Genomic DNA, 21994 nt, shown 5'->3' on the forward strand with positions numbered 1-21994 from the left:
ATCTTGTACAAATCAAGATGACGAACAACCCTTTGTCTCCCCAACCCAAATTGTAAGAGGTGGAAAATGGCTCGATTTTCTTTCCAGCCTTGTCCTTCACTCAACAAAGGATCTTTCACCTCAACTGAGGATCTTGATCCTGCTCCTTCAAATTCTGTCTCCTTAGCTACGTCTTTCTCCTTTCTTTCCTTATCAGTTTTCCTTTATGCTCTGAATCTTGAATATTCAAAAAGTGAGGAACTTTGTGATAGTGTTTTAAGAAAAGAAGAGCTTTCTTTGAACTTAGTGCAGTTGGCAGAAGTGTTAGCAAGTGACTTTCAGTGGGCATCCCAGTCACATATGCCTTGGATATGTCAGAGTGTCCAACACTGCGTGGTTGTCAATGGTTAATATCACTGGCTAAACGTTGTGTGGCTAACTTTTCCTGAGTAGCGTGCTTTACCCAAAAGTCAGTGTATTAGGTGATCCACTGAGAAAGGCTATTATTATAACACCACAGCATGTAATTTTGGAAAACTTGGAATATCAGAAATCATATGCAGCTTCATTTTAGGGTGAAAACTACAGCATATGCAGGAAAGAGAAAATCCTGTGTCAAATTTTAAATGTTTGCTTTCTAGTTTTAATTTTATTTAGAATAACAGAATCAAAACAGGAATGTGTTTTCTTTTCTTATCGCCAAGAGAAAACTCAAGTCTTCCTAATGTTACCAAGCAATTGAAAAAGAGCTACTGTTCATAGAGAAGATGTTCAAGACAGAGGTGAATAGATGAGCTCTGTTGGATGATATTTTTAAGGATATTGTTAAGAAAGTTGGTGTATAAATAAGGAAGTCACTGAAATTGATCTAGGTTAATTTTAGTTTCTTTGAGAACCCATTAAAAAGTATCATTGTTTATCAAGTGGAAAGAAAAGTTAATAGTGAGAGAAAAGCTTATCTTTTATAGAGTATAAACTATTACAAGGAATAAGGAGGAATTAAAACTATCGGGTTAGAATACCTGAGGGTGTTCCCTTAGAAATGCCAAAGTCCTGACATTCTGATTATTTCAAAGAGCAATGAAAAGATATGAATGTACAAAAGTGGATGCCTTTGTTTTCCTTTGGAGATCCTTCAATATATCCTGGAAAATGTAGTTTTCTCAAGCCATTTTTATTCAGCAAATTTGGAAAATAATTTTTTTTTTTTTTTTTTTTAAGACAGAGTCTCGCTCTACCGCCCAGGCTGGAGTGCAGTGGTGCAATCTTAGCTCACTGCAACCTCCACCTCCCGGATTCAAGTGATTCTCCTGCCTCAGCCTTCTGAGTAACTGGGATTACAGGCATGCACCACCACACCCTGCTAGTTTTGTATTTTTTTTTTAGCAGAGACATGGTTTCTCCATATTGGTTAGGCTGGTCTTGAACTCCCAACCTTAGGTGATCCCCCCACTTCGGCCTCCCAAAGTGCTGGGATTACAGGCATGAACCACCACACCCAGCCAGAAAATAATTTTTTAAAATCATAAATATCACCGACTTTCAGCAAGGCTGCGGCTACCATGTTCTCTTGTACAGGTATCGCTGGGCTGTTGGCCTGGACCTTGCAGCCACAATGGATTCAAGTTTGAAATACGGCAGCTTCGAAAGATGTTACTATGTGACTAAAGTCCATCAAAAACATCCAGAAAATTACCAAGTCTATGCAAATAGTAGCAGCAGCAAAATACGCCGGAGCTGAGAGAGAGCTGAACCCAGCTTGAATATATGGATTGGGATGTTTGCCTCTGTATGAAAAAGCTGATCTCAAGGTGCCTGAAGACAAGAAGAAATACCTCCTTATTGGTGTGTCTTCAGATCGAGGACTGTGTGGTGCTATTCATTCCTCCATCGCTAAACAGATGAAAAGCAAGGTTGCTACACTAACAGCAGTTGGGAAAGAAGTTATGCTTATTGGAATTAGTGACAAAATGAGGGGCGTACTTTATAGGACGCATTCTGACCAGTTTCTAGTGGCATTCAAAGAAGTGAGAAGAGGCCGGGCGCGGTGGCTCAAGCCTGTAATCCCAGCACTTTGGGAGGCCGAGACGGGCGGATCACGAGGTCAGGAGATCGAGACCATCCTGGCTGACACGGTGAAACCCCGTCTCTACTAAAAAATACAAAAAAAACTTAGCCGGGCGCGGAGGCGGGCGCCTGTAGTCCCAGCTACTCGGGAGGCTGAGGCAGGAGAATGGCGGGAACCCGGGAGGTGGAGCTTGCAGTGAACTGAGATCCGGCCACTGCACTCCAGCCTGGGCGACATAGTGAGACTCCGTCTCAAAAAAAAAAAAAAAAAAAAAAAAAAAAAAAAAAAAAAAAGTGAGAAGAAAGCCCCCTACTTTTGGAGATGTGTCAGTCATTGCTCTTGAATTACTAAATTCTGGATGTGAATTTGATGATGGCTCCATAAACTTTAATCAATTCAGGTCTGTCATCTCATATAAGACTGAAGAAAAGTCCATCTTTTCCCTTAATACCATTGCAAATGCCAAGAGCATGAGTATCTACGATGATGTTGATGCTGATGTACTGCAAAATTACCAGGAATACAATCTGGCCAACAGCATCTACTACTATCTGAAGGAGTCTACCACTGGTGAGCAGAGTGCCAGGATGACAGCCATGGACAACACCAGCAAGAATGCTTCTGAGATTATTGACGAATTGACATTGACATTCAACTGCACCCACCAAGCTGTCATCACAAAAGAGCTGACTGAAATTATCTTTGGTGCTGTAGCTCTGGATTAATGAAAATCAAGTTCTGTCCTCAGACAAGGGGTAAAAAAGGAAAATTCAGCCAGCTGATTTTGTTTATTGCTTACTGCTGTCTTTGTCAGAAGAAACTCTTCCTCCATTGTTTTAATTACTGAAGACAGCAAGATATTTGTAAATTATTTTACAATAAACAACTTAAAAAAATCATAAATATCACTTATCCTCATGCACTTGTATGCAAGATGAAAGTTAGTATTTATATGGTACATTTTGTCTACAGATGTGGAGACTTTAAAAATAATAAAATGCCAATTTGCTGAAAAAACAGACATAAGCATGATGTGTCATGTGATGAGTCTCAGGTGAAACCTGGCAGTGACTCTACTAAATCCGAGGCCATTTTTCAAATGCCAAAGTGAGTTTCTGGGCCACAGATTAGCCAGTCCCCTTAACGATTATTTTCATAGGATTTCATTCATTTTGGTTAATGTAAACACTCCATTATTTTTACTATTTGGAAGGTAGATGTGTTAGTAAAAATTGAAATCTGATCCATCATCTCTATTTAAAAGTATTTAAAAATACTTCAATGTGGCATTGTGTCAATTGGGAGGTAAATGGAATTCATGAAGCCCAAAGGGGAACAGGCTTCTGTTCCTGTGAAGGTCCACTAGCCTACAAGGCATGGAACAGAGGGGCAGATGAGACCCACCCATAGCACACAAGCCACGAAGCAAGGCTGTGAGTTTTTTCAGGGGAAGTTCATTCTTACTTCAAATCAGAGCATGGTGGAACAGAACAGACTCCTGCTGTTTAAGGATTTATACTCTGGCAAATGAGATACATATCTTGAAGATAGTTAAATCTTTAAAAGGAACAGATACATTAAAAATGGAATACAAACAATGGAAAGTGCATTAGTGAAAGAGTAAAGTCAATGGTGTTATTTATTTACATAATTTTTACTGAGAGGAATCAAATAACTTTTTTTTGATTGATCCAGGAGGGTGTCATAGTTGGAGAGAGATTTTGGAACCTAGCAGAAGAGTAAGAAAGGAGTGGTTTGTTTAAGATTCATTGCATTAAACACTTTGTGATCTGACCTTTTAAATTGTAAATAGGAGACTATTCTTTTAAAAATACAAGCAGGTATTGCTTGAATCTATATCATGTTAAAGATAGTTTTCATGTTAGTTTAAAAATTTGCTCATGAGCAGATTTGTCTTGGTGTTTGTAGTCACAATTTAAGCAGTTGTTTGTGTTGTGTGTGGAAGGACTCTACATTCTAGCACAAAAGAGGATAAACATGTTCTAGGGATGCTGACCATTTAGATCAGTAATCTGACTCTCACCATCCAACATTTTTTGGTCATTGAAGAGGCTACAATGTTGTCACACTAAGGCTCAGGGACTGAGTAGGTGACAAAACTCAGAATTGGGCCTTCGGTGTGACCTGGCCCAACAGCTGCTTAAACAATAAATGGAGTTCAAGGGTTTCCATTGCCCTACCCAAGAAGCTCAGGTCAAACCTGAAACTTCTGCTATATGATCTACATACCAAGATATATGGTTACAACACAATACTCATTGACAGCTTTATCACTTATTTTAGGGTGGGTTCCCTAACTAGGGATTTGGAGACTCTCGAGGAAGTCAGCAAATTCTTTGAAATTATGAGCAAAATTTGGTGAATAGATGAGCATGTGTGTTTTCCTTGGGCACAATTCATCAGAGTCTCAAAAGAATTGTAATCTCAACAAAAATGAGAATTACATCTCTAGAATGGAAAAATTCTCTACAGTTTTCCTAATGGGCAACAGTGTATAATTTCTGGCTTCTTCTTTTTAGGAGAATTAAGTTGAACAATTTGAAACATGCTGTGGTTTAAATGTGTCCCTCAAAAGTTCATGTGTTAGAAACTTGGTCCCCAGTATAGCAGTGTTGAGAGGTGGGACCTTTGGGAGATGATTATGTCATGAGGGCTCTGCCCTTGTGAATGGGCTGTTAATTAGATTAATGGATTATTGAGGGAATGGGTTAGTTATCATGAGAGTGGGTCTGTTATAAAAGCCAGTTTGGCCATCTCTTATGAGGCCTCTCACCATGTAATGCTCTATATTGCCTCAGGACTCTGCAGAGATTTCCCACCAGCAAGAAAGTAGTCACCAGAAGCAGCCCCTAGGCCTTGGACTTTCCAGAATCCAGAACTATAAGAAATAAATGTCTTTTCTTTATAAATTACCTAGTTGCAGATATTCAGTTATAGCAACAGAGAAAGGAGTAATATAAAATTTCATTGCATTTTCCTTTGTGTATAATTTTCATTGCATGCAAATACAAAACAGTATTTTTTTACCCAGAGTTAATCTTCTCATGTCCAAAAAAATGTATGTGAGTTAGTTCATTGATTGCAAATGAAATGCTATTTTAAAATTCCGTTAAAATGAAAATGCCATGCCATACTTGAACATTCTATTTAAATTCTGTTTTAACTAAAAGATCTCAAAGTTTTTCTCAGAAGGTAACAAAACCACAGCCCCCTCCCAACCCATCTTTAGGAAATACAATGTAATCAAACTTTTTACAACTGAAAAGTATATTACAATTCTAGTTAACCATTTAAAATGTTTTTCTTTAAAAGAGATAAATAACAAGTCAATGGAAAAGATAAAATGAAATTAGGAAAATGCTCAAATAAACCCAGAAAAAGCAGAAAGGAGAAAATAGAAACTAAAGCCAGGCATGGTGGCTCATACCTGTAATCCCAGTAAATAGGAGGCTGAGACAGGAGGATTTCTTGAGGCCAGGAGTTCAAGGCTGCAGTGAGCCACTGCACTCCAGCCTGGTCATGACAGAGCAAGATCCTAACTCAGGAAAAAAAAAAAAGTGCAAGGAATAGAAAACAACTAGCAAGATGGTAGAGTTTAATCCAATGATACCAATAATCACTTTAAATGTAAATGATCTAAACACACCAGTTAAAAGACAGAGTTTGTTAGACTGGATAAAATAGCAAGATCCAATTACATATTGTGCACAACGAACCCACTTTAAATCTAAAGGTTTAGATCAAAAAGTAAAAAGATGGGAAAAGATATAAAATGAAAACACAAACTAAATGAAAGCTGAAGTAAATACACTAATTTTAGATGAAGTAGACTTCAGAATAACAAAAATTATCAGGGATAAAGAGAAACTTTACATAACAAAAAAGGAGTCAATTTTCCCAGAACATACAGCAATCCCAAATGTGTATGCATTTAAAAATAGAGCTTCAAAACACATGAGTAAAGAACTGACAGAAGTAAATAAACAGACAAATACTATGATTATAATGGCAGACTTCAACACTCCTCTCACAGTAATTGATAAAACAAGTTGGCAGAAAATAACTAAAAATATAGATGGACTGGACATAGTGGTTCACACCTATAGTTCCAGCTACTCATGAGGCTGAGGTTGGAGGATTACTTGAGCCCAGAAGTTCATGGCTTCAGTGAGCTAAGATGGCACCAGTGCACTCCAGCCTGGGTGAGAGAGTGAGACCACCCTCTCTAAAAAAAAATTTTTAATTTTAAAATTAAATTAAAAATAATGACCTAAACAGCATTATCCAGTAACTTGACCTAATTGGCGTTTACAGACTGCTCCACCAGTGGCAGTAGAACACATTCTTCTCAAAAACACATGAAACATTCACTAACATAAACCATATTCTGAGCTATAAAATAAACCTTAACAAAATTAAAAGAAGAGAACTCACATTGTATTTTTTAGTCCATTTTCCCACTGCTGATAAAGACATATCCTTTTTCTGAGGAAAAAAGGTTTAATGGACTTATAGTTCCACATGGCTGGGAGGCCTCACAATCATGACAGAAGGCAAGGAGGAGCAGATCACATCTTACATGGATGACGGCAGGCAAAGAGAGAGCTTGTGCAGGGAAATGCCCGTTTTTAAAACCATCAGATCTTGTGAGACTCATTCACCATCACAAGAACAGCACAGGAAAAAACTGCCTCCATAATTCAATCACTTCCCACTGGGTTCCTCCCATGACAAATGGGAATTGTGGCAGTTACAATTCAAGACGACATTTGGGTGGAGACACGGCCAAACCATATCATTCCCTCCCTGACCCCTTCCAAATCTCAAGTCTTCACATTTCAAAACCAACCTTGCCCTCCCAACAGTCCCCCAAAGTCTTAACTCATTTCAACATTAACTCAAAAGTCCACAGTCCAATGTCTCATCTCAAGTGCCTTCTGCTTACGAGCCTGTAAAATCAAAAGCAAGTTAGTTACTTCCTAGATACAATGGGGGTACAGGCAGTGGGTAAATACAGCTGTTCCAAATGAGAGAAATTGGCCAAAACAAAGGGGCTATAGGCCCCATGTAAGTCCAAAATCCAGCAGGGCAGTCAAATTGTAAAATTCTAAAATGATCTCCTTTGACTGCATGTCTCCCATCCAGATCATGCTAATGTAAGCAGTGGGTTGCCATGGTCTTGGGCAGCTCTGTCCCTGTAGCTTTGTAGGGAGCAGCCTCCTTCTCAGCTGCTTTTGAGTGTCTGCAGCTTTTCCAGGCACATGGTGCAAGCTGTTGGTGGATCTACCATTCTGTGGTCTGAAGAATGGTGGCCCTCTTCTTGCAGCTCCACTAAGCGGTGCCCCAGTAGGGACTCTGTGTGTGGGCTCCAACCCCACATTTCCCTTCCACACTGCCCTAGCAGAGGTTCTCCATGAGGGACCCTCCCCTGCAGCAAACTTCTGCCTGGGCATCCAGGCGTTTCCATACATCCTCTGAAATCTAGGCGGAGGTTTCCAAACCTCAATTCTTGACCTGTGTGCACTTGCAGACTCAACACCACATGGAAGCTGCCAAGGCTTGGAGTTTGCACCTTCTGAAGCCATAGCTTGAGCTCTGTTAGTCCATTTCAGCCATGGCTGGAGCAGCTGAGACACAGGGCACCAAGTCTCTAGACTGTACACAGCAGAGGTACCCAGGGCCTGGCCCAGGAAACCATTTTTTCCTCCTAAACCTCTAGACCTGTGATGGGAGGGGCTATCCCAAAGGTCTCCGACATGCCCTGGAGACATTTTCCCCACTGCCTTGGTGATTAACATTTGGCTCCTCATTGCTTACGCAAATTTCTGCAGTCAGCTTGAATTTCTCCTCAAAAAATGGGATTTTCTTTTCTATAGCATTGTCAGGCTGCAAATTTTCTAAACTTTTATGCCCTGTTTTTCTTTTAAAACTGAAGGCCTTTAACAGCACCCAAGTCACCTCTTGTGTGCCTTTTTGCTTAGAAATTTCTTCTGCAAATATCCTAAATCATCTTTCTCAAGTTCAAAGTTCCACAAATCTCTAGGGCAGGGGCAAAATGCCATCAGTCTCTTTGCTAAAACAGAAAAAAGAGTCACCTTTGCTTCAGTTCCCAACAAGTTCCTCATCTCTATCTGAGACCACCTCAGCCTGGACCTTATTGTTCATATCACTATCAGCATTTTTGTCAAAGCCATTCAACAAGTCTCTAGGAAGTTCCAGACTTTCCCACATTTTTCTGTTTTCTTCTGAGCCCTCCAAACTGTTCCAAACTCTTCCTGTTACACAGTTTCAAAATCGCTTCCACATTTTCTGGTATCCTTTCAGCAACACCCCACTCCTGGTACCAATTTACTGTATTAGTCTATTTTCATGCTGCTGATAAAGACATACCTGGGACTGGGAAAAAAGAGGTTTAATGGACTTACAGTTCCACATGGCTGGGGAGGACTCACAATCATGGCAGAAGGCAATGAGGAGCAAATCACATCTTACATGGATGGCAGCAGACAAAGAGAGAGCTTGAACAGGGAAACTCCTAGTTTTAGAACCATCAGATCTTGTGAGACTCATTCACTATCACCAGAACAGCATAGGAAGGACCCACCCCCATAATTCAATCACCTCCCACCGGCTTTCTCCCATGACACCTGGGAACTGTGGGAGTTACAATTTAAGATGAGATTTGGGTGAAGACACAGCCAAAGCACATCACACATAGAATATGTTTTTAGACCATAATGGAATTAAATGGAAACATAATAGAAAGATAACTGGAAAATCACCAAATGTTTAGAAATTAAACAGCATTCTCCTCAATAATCCATGTGTCAGAGAGGAACTCTCAAGGGAAATTTCAGCACATCAATATGAAGCTGGGATTTGATGTGGCATGAAGAAGTTGGCATGGCCTAGCACTGAAATGGAAGCAGGAGCCAGGCCTTCAGGCCCCTCATGAGATGTAGAATGAGGTTCAGGGAAGGGTGGAGTTGTGGGTGTGGGTTGGGGCACTGGGATGGGGAAGTAGTGCATGGAGGACATTTAGGGTGCTTGTGGTATTGTTTCCAGCACAACTGCCCTTCTTTTCTTCCTCTAAATGTTCTGCTTTAATGAACACAGTAAACCACTTCCTTGGGCCAGGTGGATTAACAAAGGATATGGCACAGTTTGCAGTGGAGCACTCAATTCTGAACTCTTTGCTTTTGATCCCTTCCGTCTAAACCTTAAAGTACCCCACACTGCTTTCCCCATTATATTGAAATTGTAAAAATTATAACTACGGTTTGCTGACTATGAGGCAGACATTTTGCTAAGCATTTTACAAATATAACTTTATTCAGTCCTCACACACACAAAAAATGCTGTCAGGGAGATATTCTTATCCCCGTTTCACAGAAGTGTAAACTGAGGTACAGAGAGATTAAGCAGGCACAAAGCAGGTGGGTAGCAATGTCAGGATTTGACTCCTATTTTGTTTGATTCTGAAGATTCTCAATACCTATGATATGCTGCTTCCCACTGTGGGTATTGAGGATGTGGCTGTTAACTTTGTGCTTCTGGGTATCTAAAAACACAAAGGTCTAAAAGGATCTGACTGAGAAGCGTTTGCTTTCCTTGGGCAGAAATCTAGATTGTCAGGCGTGCCCAAGGAGGGTTACTGAAAAGTTGGTGCAGCAATCATATTTACGTAGAACCATTGAAACACACATTTATAACATCTTCACTACTGTAGGTCTAGGTTTAATCATCCATAGCCCTGCTATCTTCAGTGAGCCTGCTCGTGTGACTGTTCCTCAGTGGGCCTCTGGGACAAAACACAAGCAGCATGGAGGAGAGACTCACTTTAGGCGTGTAGTCTTCAAACGTGGCTTTCTGTAATCACCTGTGAAATACTGAGGCCAAAAGCAAAATGAAGTATTTGAAAATGTGTAGTCATTCTTCTCACCAAGCAGTAGAAATATTGAAAGAGGAAAAAAGGATGCTAACCTGCTAACTTGGAGAGAAAAAATATTTGAGTAGGCAGACAAAGAAAAACATAAGACAGGTTGCTGATGGCATAAAAAATAAAGCATATGTACATTGCAACATGGTGTTTAAGCTCTCCAGCTCTGGATTCAGACTACCTGGGATCAAAAACTGGTTCTACTGCTTACTAGCTGTGTGACCTTGGGTTTGTTACTTTCATCTCTCTCTGCCTCAATTTCCTCATCTGAGAAATGCGGATGATAACAGTGTCTATTATTATGCAGGGCTATTGTGAGGAATACATATACATATATTACATATAATACATATATATGTAGGAATAAATGTTGAAAAAATTTTAGTTATGATTGTTTGTCCAACACTATTATAGAATTAAAACATGTTTGGGGTAGGTAGTTCAAGGCCCAAACAAATGAGGCACAAAAATGTTTACCCTCCTTTAAGATCCTGATCAAGTGTACTTTCCCAAACTTTCAAGAAAAAAATCCTTTCCCCTTTCTAAACTTTGGGTAAATTACTGGTTTAACATTCATTACATTTTGAGTAGAGCATAGTTATTTGTATAGAAACATGTTGGAAACTCTTTGAGGGCAAGATAGGATCTCCTTCATCTTTCTCCATTCACAGTCCCTTACCTCATCCTGGCCTGGAAAAACAGATAGCACTTAGAATAGTGTCTGGAACTTAGCTGGCACTGAATACGGTAAATATTTGTTAAATTGAACTGAACCGAATTGAAATGCAAAGACTGGGCCCGCCTAGGAGAAAAAAGACTGAAAGAGCAAGAAGAAAACTGAGATTTTGCTACCATTTGTCATGCAGAAACAGGACTATCTTGCTTATATGTATTTGAATGCAAGGCACTCAACACTGTGGAGTTGTTGTGGCTGAAAGGTAACAAAAGCTTATTTGAGCCTGTTGAGGTGAGGTGGGTGCAAATAATCCTTTAGGAAATATAAACTGGCTAGCCTTGTAACTTGTAGGAATCCTGGCCCCCAATTTTAGTAGGAGAGTCAAGCTCAGAGATCTCTGAGAAGCTTTTTAAAAAACACAGCTTGTGCAGCTTTACTTGTGCAAATTAGTGAGAGCTAAAGGCAAGTGTTCAACAGACTTTACTGTGATTCCCCAGTTCATGAAATTCATAGGGATCAAATTTGACAAGAGTGTGTCTGACTTTGTTCTGTGGAAGCCTGAGCAAAGTCATAGAAACCAGATGCAATTAGTGGTCCAGCCATAATCCAGAGAGTCAGACCCAGGAGTTGTATTTGTCCTGCGGTGTAAATACATGCATATGCACACGCACACTCACACTCACAGTCTCTCTCAAACACATAAATACTCAGACATACACATTATTTCCAACACACACACACACACACCCCCCACATTATTTTAGTAAGTAATAACTTCATTGATAGAGCTTTTGAGCAGTAACCACAGTGTTGGTATCTAGAAATTGGCTTTTGTCTTCCATAAAACACTTACCAGTACTGAGTGTTTTCATGTTTGGTGCCTCAAGTTGTAGTTCTCACCTTTACATTGTCTGTGAAGATCTCCTGTGAAGTGTTTAAAACGAAAATTCCTGGCCCCGCACCTTTAGAGATTCTGACTCAACAGATGTGGGGCAGAGTCTAAGAATCTGCATTTGGCAGATAAAAGGCGATCCAGAACACTTTAGATCGAAAGACTTGCGGGTACTTTTTGAGGCCTAACAGGTCTACTACCTACATTGTAGCATTGAATCAATGAGACAGGTGAGATTTCAGTGGCTTTGGTAACTCCAACATAAAAGTCTAGCTGAAAGGCCAGGCATGGTGGCTCACACCAGCATTTTGGGAGGCTGCAATGGAAGGATTGCTTGAGCCCAGGAGTTCGAGACCAGTCTGGGTAACATAGCGAGACCTCATCTCTACTAAAGAATTTAAAAAATAATCTGGGCATGGTTGCATGTGCCTGTAGTCCCAGCTGCTCAGGAGGCTGAGGTGGAATGATTGCTTGAGTTCAGGGGTGCAAAGCTGCAGTGAGCTAAGATGGCACGACTTCACTCCAGCCTGGGCAACAGAGTGAGACCTTATCTCAAAAAAAAAAAAAAAAAAAAAGAGAGAGAGAGAAAGCCTAGTTGCAGCCCGTTGGTCCTCCCCTGGGAGGCTCCAGTGTGCTTCTCATGTCTACATCCTAAGAAGGGATGCATTTAAGGGTAGGTCAGCCTGCGTAGTTGTACCTGAAATGAGCAAACAGCTCACTCCCTTGTTCTAGGTGTTCACACATAGTATTGCATTTGATCTTGGCAGAGCAGACACTCAAACCCAAATCTCTTGATAATGCCAAACCCAGCCTGAACCATAGCTGTCTTCAAACTGTGACCAGGAGTTTCATAAAATGAAGTCTTTGTACCAGGAGATATTAAAAATACTTAGCAACCAGTAGAGCAGGTACAAGCCCAGTCAGAACTGATGTAGATGTATGAGCCCGGGGGGTGTTGGCTGAGTGCAGAAGAAGGTGCCCCTGCCCCACTCCAGTGATCCACCCACTGATAATGGTAAAGTACCCTTCAAGATGTTATCACATGGGACTCAGGCCCCTAATTAGGGGTGGGAGAGAGAAGGAGGACATCACCTGCTTCCACCAACTTCTAGGACAAATGATAGTAATCAGAAAATAATGACCAAAACATGCAAGTTCATTCTTTTCTTGGGACAAGGTAAGGAGCTGAATTAGAAGATTAGTTCCCATAGGAGTGGTGAGAACTCCCCAGCCTGACCCCGTCCCCCTGCAAACATCATGAGCTAGCAAGTGTTCCTGTATCTATGAAGACAAAAGTTCTGAGTATTTTATTTTTGAAATAGAGTCTTGCTCTGTCACTTAAACTGGGGTGCAGCGGCATGATCATGGCTCACTGCAGCCTCGAACTCCTGGCTTCACATGATCCACCTTGGCCTCCCAAGGTGCTGGGATCACAAATGTGAGCCACTGTGCCCGACCTGAATATTTTAAATCATGACTGTTCCTCAAGTCTGTGACAATGCTTGTGAAATCTCAGGCATCATTTGGTGGTCACTACTATGCTTTTTTATTTCCTAACTAGAAGGAATTTTCCTTCCTTCTGGGGCTCAGATGCATATTCATGGCATGAGATTGCTGGGAGGTCTAAAAGGGTGACTCATGAAATCCCAGCTAACCTCACAGTTTTGCCTGGATCCAGCCCAGGTCAACGGTCCTTGATCTTCTGTCAGGGCCTGGAAGAAGCCCCATGTGGAGTGCAGGTCGATTTTCTTTGAAGATTGCAGTTTAGAAAAAGTTCTGCTCAACTCCAGGCTTCCTTCTTTTATCTTCCTATCTTCACCTTTTTCAGCTGGTGGTTATGTCTTACCTGTTCTCTACTGAATTTTCATACTTAATATTGAATCCTTTTAAATTTCACAGTTCCTGATTCTGTATTTTCTTATTAAGGTGAACTTTCATCTTATCATAGCAGTTTCTAGCCTCCCTCCTTTCCTTTTTTTTTTTTTTTCGTATAAGCCATTTAAATGTAAAGCACTATTGTCATAAGTGCTCCCTTTCTGACTTAGAATTTTTTTATTTCTGATTTCAAATGATGCCCTTCTGATGTAAAAGCCACACTGAATATGGCAATGTCTACTAACCATGCCCACAAGGTATTTAATGTAATTGGAAAATATTTTATTATAGCTTCACTTCCCTAAAAACATTCCAGCATCACTCATTCAAGTAGCGAAAATAGAAGCTAGATCTTGGAATTAATTAGGGATTAACACGGAATCTTAATTTTAAATGTATCAAAGGAAAGAAAACAATTTAGACCCCAGTGTACATCAAAGGATAATTCTATCTGGCAACATACAATGACTTTGCAGCAGCCTAATCTCTCACCACACCCTGATGCTTCCATAGCTACCGCACCACAGAAGCCACAACAACATCTTTTTTTTTTTTTTTTTTTTTTTTTTGAGACGGAGTCTCGCTCTGTCGCCCAGGCTGGAGTGCAGTGGCGCGATCTCGGCTCACTGCAAGCTCCGCCTCCCGGGTTCACGCCATTCTCCTGCCTCAGCCTCCCGAGTAGCTGGGACTACAGGCGCCCGCCCCTGCGCCCGGCTAATTTTTTTTTTCTATTTTTAGTAGAGACGGGGTTTCACCATGGTCTCGATCTCCTGACCTTGTGTTCCGCCCGCCTCGGCCTCCCAAAGTGCTGGGATTACAGGCGTGAGCCACCGCGCCCGGCCCACAACAACATCTTTAGTGCTGTTCCCTCACGAAAGGAACTCTCCCAAAGCACTGGGGCTGGGATTTGATTAATTACGGTTGTTTACAAACTCAGAGAAGCTGGTTATACACCAACACATTTCAAAATCTCCACTGACTCCACAAGTGACCTCTTTGGAAGTCATTGATGAGCAGTCTTCTGATAGCTGTTACTGAACACTGAAACCTGATGAGAATGCCAGCTTAGCCTCTGCCCTGCTTACCAGTGGGAGAGGCTCGTAAGGCACGGGGCACTTGGCCAGAGGGATAAGTCAGAGGCCACGAACAAGGTGGGAGACAATTCAGAGTCGACAGCCAGCTGCATTCAGGGTTCAAAGTGGTGTCAAATGTCAGCACTTTGCAGCAAGGAGATTCCTATGCACATAGCCTTTTCTGGTAGGCAAAGTCTTATGTGCATTTTTCTTCTTTTCACTTATTTGAAAACCTTGCACTGCAGAGCAAGGGATTAGGCACTGAGAGTGTTTCATTTTCAAATGTTTTTACAGAGGACTTTTGCCTTCCACCAACATTTCAATCATACACAGTAAGCTTCACTAGAAAAAAAGTTTTTCATTTAAAATTAGAGTAAGCACCATAAAATCAAAAAGGATTCAGCACGCTTAATTCTAAGAGAGAATTCTGAGTAAAGTAACCATCTTTTTTTAAGAGATGAAGTTCTACCAAAACGCCATCATCCTAACCTTAAGTCAATCTGCTTATAATTTGAGACTTTGGTAGGAAAGTGGCATTTAGAACCTGAAGAGCTAAATTTTTACTTCTTTAGGATACAGATGTTTTAAGTGTATCTTCCTTTTTGCCCACATTTACTAAAAGGCTATTCCTTCTTTTATTTCTTCTCCTTCTTCCTCCTACTCTTTCTTTTTCTGATAAATATAACATACAAAATTGTAAACTTGTCCTTGGTAGGACTCAATTAAATTGCCTCATCTCCAGTGTTGCTACTCTGAGTTTCCAAACACTAAGCTTGAAGTGACTTCCACTGAAGGATAGAATTTAGTTTCTCCTCGAAGCAGAATGAATATTGTGGAGAGTCTTTTTATCTTTATTTAAAAATACCTCTCTGGGACAACTTTCCCCTAGGACTAAAGCAATTACTACAGCTGTAAACAAGGCCAAATTCTCCACCTCTGTGGACAGCCAGTTCCAGTGGGACTCCCCTAACACTGGAAATGAGTTGTTGTTGGTTTTATTTTTCTTTTTAATCACTAAGTGGAGTTTTTCCGCTTAAACTGATAAACAAAAATATGTTGTTGGTGAGTGTTTTCCTTAGTATAGTGTATCCCTCAAAGCATTTTTCCTAAGAGGAAAATGTTAAGCTCTTGATAAATGAAAAATAAACTTCTTGTTCTCAAAGATAAATTATTACAATGAGAACTTTCTTTAACCTTAAAAATCTAATACTGATGTTTGGCTTTGCATGGTAGAGTTTCTCTAAACTGTTGAATGCCTTCCATCTTTCTCAGACCTTGTTTGGGTAAAGGACAAGGGGAGCATCTCTAGTGGGTGAGTGATTTACCTTATCATCCTTTTACTGTAGCCTCAGAGATCGTTAACTCTTTAAGCAATGGCATTCAAGTCTTAAGAAAACCCAGAAACATGCCGCAGGCTTTAGACATTCTCAGCTAAAAAAAAAAAAAGGAAAAAATTAAGGCCAGCTTGGGTATCAACAAAGCAGAAAAAGAATAAGCCAATTGGTTCAATTCTGATAAGATTGGCGATCTGCAAATCAGGTAAGCTGAACTGCAAACAAGTGCCTTTGCTTCTCCAGAGGCAGCTCTCCTCTTTCCTGGGCTTTGTACCTGGTGCATTCATTCTCTGGATATACTTAATGGCAAGAAAAGTTACAGATATGCTCTTTCCCCACCGCTGTGAGCAACGGGGCTATTCTTTCACTTTTACAAACATTTTTAATCACATCTTCTTACCTTTCCTTTGTGCGTCCAGAAGAGGTTATCTAAAACTGAATTGTAAGTGTCTCTAGGCTATGTCAAAAAAACTGGTAGAATCATTAGGTTTAAAGGGAATTTTTTTGGCCAACAGTTTGTAGTCCTTGACTGAAATGAAACAGTAGAAATAAGGAATGCTTGGCCTCTGAAATGACATCCCAGCCCCTTCCAAAGGAAAGCCTTCTCTTAAAACAAAAAAACAAAAAAAAAAACAAACAAAAAAAAAACAGGAAAAAAGATTGTAGAAAAATACTCATAAGACTTGAAAATCAGAATGCAGTTGTTTCTTTATTAACACTTTGCAAATTGGTCTTATTTTAAACCCTTTTATTTAAAGCCAATATTTTATATTTATAATATGATAGAGAAAAAACCCCTAAGCTAAACTGGTAAGTTGAAAAGACAATGGAAAATAAAAGATTTTGTTCAACTTTTTTTTCTTTTTTCACCAATTGCTGGAAGTGCCGCCTAGATAAAAATTAAAAAAAAAAAAAATCTATCAAGTTAAAAAGCAAAAGTGTACCAGTATATGCTGTTTCAACTTTAGTGAGACAGTTCTGAATATTTTACTTCATGATCTTTTTGGTTTTCAAATCAAATGAGGTTTGTATGTAATATTAACTATGAAAAGAATGTAAAAAATAAAAAGAAAGGTTAGGAAGGCCAATATACCTAGAGTTTAAGTGGTCCTTGACCTTAAGTGGTAGGATTATAGTTATTTTTTTCTTTACTTTTTAAATTTTCATAGTTTTTCAATTTTCTATAACAAATACTTATTGCTTTTATATTTTATTTTATGTATGTATGTATGTAGGTATGTATGTAGGTATGTATGTATGTATTTGAGACAGGGTTTTGCTCTGTCGCCCAGGCTGGAGTGCAGGGTGCAGTCATAGCTCACTGTAGCCTTGAACTCCTGGGCTCAAGTGATCCTCCTACCTTAGCCTCCGCAGTATGTGGGACAACAGGCATGGGCCACTGCACCCAGCCATTTTAACATTTTAATATAATGTTGTTTAAAGTATTAAAATGATTCTGATCATGTCTTTCATTCTTAGGTGGGTTTTTTGTTGCTGTTGTTTTGGTTTTTTTTTTTTTTTTTTTTTTAGAGACAGAGTCTTGCTCTGTCGCCCAGGCTGGAGTGCAGTGGTACAATCTCGGCTCACTGCAACCTCTGTCTCCTGGGTTCGAGTAATTCTCCTGCCTCAGCCTCCTAAGTAGCTGAGATTACAGGCATGTGCCACCACGCCTGGCTAATTTTTGTATTTCTAGTAGAGATGGGGTTTCTCCATGTTGGTCAGGCTGGTCCTAAACTCCTGACCTCAGGTGATCCACCCACCTCGGCCTCCCTAAATTCGGAGATTAAAGGCGTGAGTCACTGCGCCCGGCTCTTAGGTGTTTTAAATATGAACTTTGTGACCCTGTTTCCCTTCTGCACCCTTCTGCTTATTTCTGGGCTGCATTTCTCCTTGGGTCGTTTTTTTCTCTTCTTACTTCTATCCCACGTGCTCTTTCTCCCTCTTCAGTCAGCATCACTTGCCTTGGAACTGAATTGTCTACTGAGCTCTGGGAATCTTTTATGAAAAAGAGGCCAGAGGAGGGAGACTGCCATTGCCTGGACCAAGGAAGCTCCTTAGAGATGAGGTCACAGAACATCATAGCTGAAGAGATGAGACCAACTGCCTCATTTTACGAATGAGGAAATGAAGGTCAAAGGGTGGCGTGACTTGCTCAAGGTCATGCCCCCAGTTTGTGACAGAGTGGAAATGAGAACACCGCATTAGTCCTTGCAGCTTGAACCTTTGAAAGAGCAAAAATCCTGGGATGAAGACCATGGAAAGCAGCAAACACAGATGTGTACTAAGAACATGCAGATGTCTAATGCGTGAAGTAGGAGGATTTTTCTAGAAATGTACTGCTGTACAAATGTATCTTCACCTTAGATAGAGATGTGAGCACAGAGAAATGTTTTGGCAAGAAACAGAACAGTGCCAAAGGAGTGGAAAACAGTGACTGACCTGAGGCCTCAGCATCCCAGGACAAGACGGAGCACAGGAGCAGTGGCCACCACGTCTCAAGGGGGCCACTCCGGCTAGTTGTGGCCACCTAAGAATTCAACCCCAATATTACCGGGTTGTCCGATTTTATAAGAGAAGTGAGAAATTAAGGTTATTGTGTAAAATCCCCCAGTTTAGGAAAGTTGTGGCAGTAAATTGTGATCTGCTTGTTGAAACTTGCATGTAACACACCAGTCCTTAAGATGTATGAACCTGTACTCTCCTGACTATTGAAGGACATTCCTCTTGCCATGTATGAGAGGCTGGGTATATGTCCTCCTACTTCTCACCTCCACTTAGAAAAAAAGGCAACCCTCTCCTTCCCACAGAGTTTATTTATTTATTCCTTCTGTATACCTAAAAATTGGTGAAACAGACTGCACCATTGCATTCTTTTAAATTCAACTCTTAAGAAAAGACATTGCTTTTTAAACGAGGACAATGAAGTTTCAGCTTGGCAATCCGACCTAGAAATGATTATCAAAATTAGAGGTATAATGCTTCTTTATATGGTTCTATTTTCTCCAAATTTTCTTCAAAGAATATTTTTTTTCTAAGTCAGAAGGGAAAAGTTAAAAAAAAATCCAGACGGCAAATCAAATGATACGTTTATTTGAAGAGTCAGATCACTCATCAGGTAGTTTAAGAAGCCACTGGCAATGTGGAAAGAACTTCAGTTACGGAGTCACCAAACCCAAGTTTAATCCTAGTTTTGCTACTCATCCATAATCTCTGTTAAATGAGTATAGTAATTCCTATATATCAGGGTATTGTAAAGCTTAATGATAAGTTTTGGGACACATGGTGGATTGTGAATAAAAGGTAGTCATGGCTTATCTGGTGACTTTACCTCATGTACCACCCTAGTGGGGAACCCTAGTGAACATTCAAATCCACATGTGTTCATGAGAACGAACCATCCTGAGGTAGACACACAGCTGAGTTTGTCTTTGTTTGTCCTGTTGACCACCTCAGCAGAGCACCACACAACCATGTGGGATTGTTTGAGACCTGTATAAATTCTGTGAGAGAAGTTTGAGTTTTGGTTGGTTTTGTTTTGGGTGTTTAAAAAAGAATCAGTGTTTGAAGTTTTGGAGTCATTTATAAATTCAATTGCTTTTGCATCTTTAAATTTTTTTAAAAAGAATATACATCATTTTTTTCCCAAAAAGAAGCACAAGAATAACCCTGTAGAATAAACTTGGATCTTGTTCCTAAGATTATGACACCCTTACTAGTGCTTTGCACACAGCAAATACTCAATAAACACTTGTTATATGTGATTAAATGCCCAGCCTTCCTGAAAAATGGCCATGGCATAATTAAATCTGATGAAATAGTAGAAGACATATTGCATTGAGTGAAGCTACCTTACCCTCCAGAATTAAGGGAAATTTCCAGCATCTTCAGGGTTAATTTTGTAAATTGTTTAACAAGTTTTAGTTAAAAATTAAAATTTTAATTTTCCCAGCCTACTAATAGTTTGTCATTGTTATGGTTTTGCAACATTTGAATTTACAATTTACCATGCTAGCTTAATTTAAGAGTTTTCTTTTTTTTTTTTTAAGAAACACTAATAAGACTGACTGAAGATCCATGCTCCAATCTTCCTCCAGGGCTGCTGAGCACTGGTGTCTCCTCTGGGCTCCATTGTCTCTGGCCTGGACTATTGTAATTTGCTTCCAGTTGGGCTTCCAGTGTCATGCAATCTACTCATGCACATGACTGCAGCCTTTCTGAAATGCCAATCTAATCCTGGCTTGAGACCTACGGGATAACAAGAGCTAACATTTATTGAGCATTTATTGTGCTTGGCGTTGTGTAAAGCAGTCATTATCTCATTTAATCCTCATAACAATCCCATGAGATAATTCCCATTTTACAGAGAAGCAAAGGGAGGCTCAGAGAGGTTAAGTACATTGTGCAAGTAAATTGCAGCTTACATTTTGGGCTTTATTCAACCACTTAATTACATACACCCCTCCCCCTCACCACAGCCGCATGATGGCAGAATGCTGTAAGTGTGATGACACTTTTGTCATATGCTGTCTCTCCTGTCTGGAATGTTTTTGTCTGCTTAACACTCAGAGGGGTCCTCTCCACTGTGAAGCCTTCCCAGACAACCCTCCAACACTATACTTAAAGTCCCAGTATTTCTCTAGCACACCTATGTCATGTGTTGCTTTGCCATAGTTAGTTTATCTGTCTTTCCCTTTTATCAAATGCCACGCAGGCTGGGACTTAACCATATTGCATTTGTATTCATTTACACAAAGCCTGGTTAGTAGTAGATGCTTAATAGTGTTTGTAAAATGGATGAACTGTGAGATCCTCAAAGGTATCTTACTGATATTTGTATCCCCACACTAAGCTACCACACCAGGAGGTCACCCTGGAAGGGATCCATGTGATGTGGACAATTCTTCAAGTGTTCATTCCTGATAGTCAGTGGCCCGAGGAACTCACTCTCTCCCACAACTATGTGTCCAAGCCCACTCCTGCATGCTTCTCATTCTCTCTTGAAACTTCCAGCAATGTAGGCTTTATCTTGGAGTCATCCCTCATTTGTTCTGCTCCCTGGTCCTGCCACATTGAAACAGTTGCCAAGGCCTGTCAATTCTTCCTGTGAAATGTTTCTCACCCCCTTCCCTGCCTCCTTCTCTTTATTGTCTATTGCTTCTCTCCTATTATAGGCGGTGGCTCTTCAATTTTTAAATAGGAAAGAACTGAGGGAAGGAATCACAGTCCAGTTGCAAAAGGAGTTTAACAGACTGGCTTTGAAGCTCCATCACAGAACAAAATGCTATTTTATTTAGAGTGCATGTTACAAATTAATAATATAGCAAAGTTCTATATAAGTATACTTTACATAAATTGAGAAAGTATCCATTGTATATATCAAATTATACATACATCTATATGTATAATATATATATATTTGTGATAACGGTTATGCCAGGGCAGGCCCTACTTTATACAGCAACCGCAAGAATTGTTTCTTACATGACTTATTTGACTCCAAGCACTTTCCCTTTTGTTGCTGGATAAATCTTTCTAAAGAACAGCTTTAATATTATTAATACTCACAAACCTTCACTGTCTCCCTATTGCCTACTAAATAAGGAACAATCATTCTGTATATGGACTTTATTGCCCTTCATAATATAGATCCCACTCATTTTTTGACTTTGTATCCCATGGGTCACTGTTGTTTCCTGTATCAATCAGGAATGCCGTTGGCTGCAGGTAACAGAACATCTAATGTATGTTGGCTTAAACAAATAGTGTACTCTTTTTTCTCACATAATAAGAAATTAAGAGGTCTGCTGCAGGGCTGGTGCAGGTACCCAATGATGGTCAAATGCTCCTTCTATCTCTCTGTTCACCATCCCATCATATAGCTTTTATTCCTCTGCTTATCACCTCCGGACCTCAAGAGACACCTCCAGGATGTCATCCACATTTCAAGCAGAAGAAAGGAGAGAGAGCAAAGGGCAAAAGTTTAAGGAAAGTTCATGCTAATTGTGCCTGTCCTATTTTTAAGGATAAAGCAAATACTTTCCCACAATCCTAACCCGCCAATCTTCTGCTTATGACTCAATGACCAGAAGGGTGTCATAGGGTGGAAGGTGCCTGGGGGAGGTAAAGTTGTGGACAGA

The 21994-nt window shown here is 40.1% G+C and overlaps 1 protein-coding gene and 1 pseudogene across 2 annotated transcripts in view; both read left to right on the forward strand.

Moving 5' to 3' along the window:
• The window catches only part of LOC105481800 (bone morphogenetic protein 4), a 234202-nt gene that overhangs the window by 188197 nt on the left and 24011 nt on the right, over positions 1-21994 (forward strand). The gene's annotated exons all lie outside the window — the stretch shown is intronic.
• Positions 1608-2811, forward strand: LOC105481801 (ATP synthase subunit gamma, mitochondrial-like; annotated as a pseudogene).

The sequence above is a fragment of the Macaca nemestrina genome, chromosome 7 (genome assembly GCF_043159975.1).
Source record: "Macaca nemestrina isolate mMacNem1 chromosome 7, mMacNem.hap1, whole genome shotgun sequence".
NCBI classification, from domain to species: domain Eukaryota; kingdom Metazoa; phylum Chordata; class Mammalia; order Primates; family Cercopithecidae; genus Macaca; species Macaca nemestrina.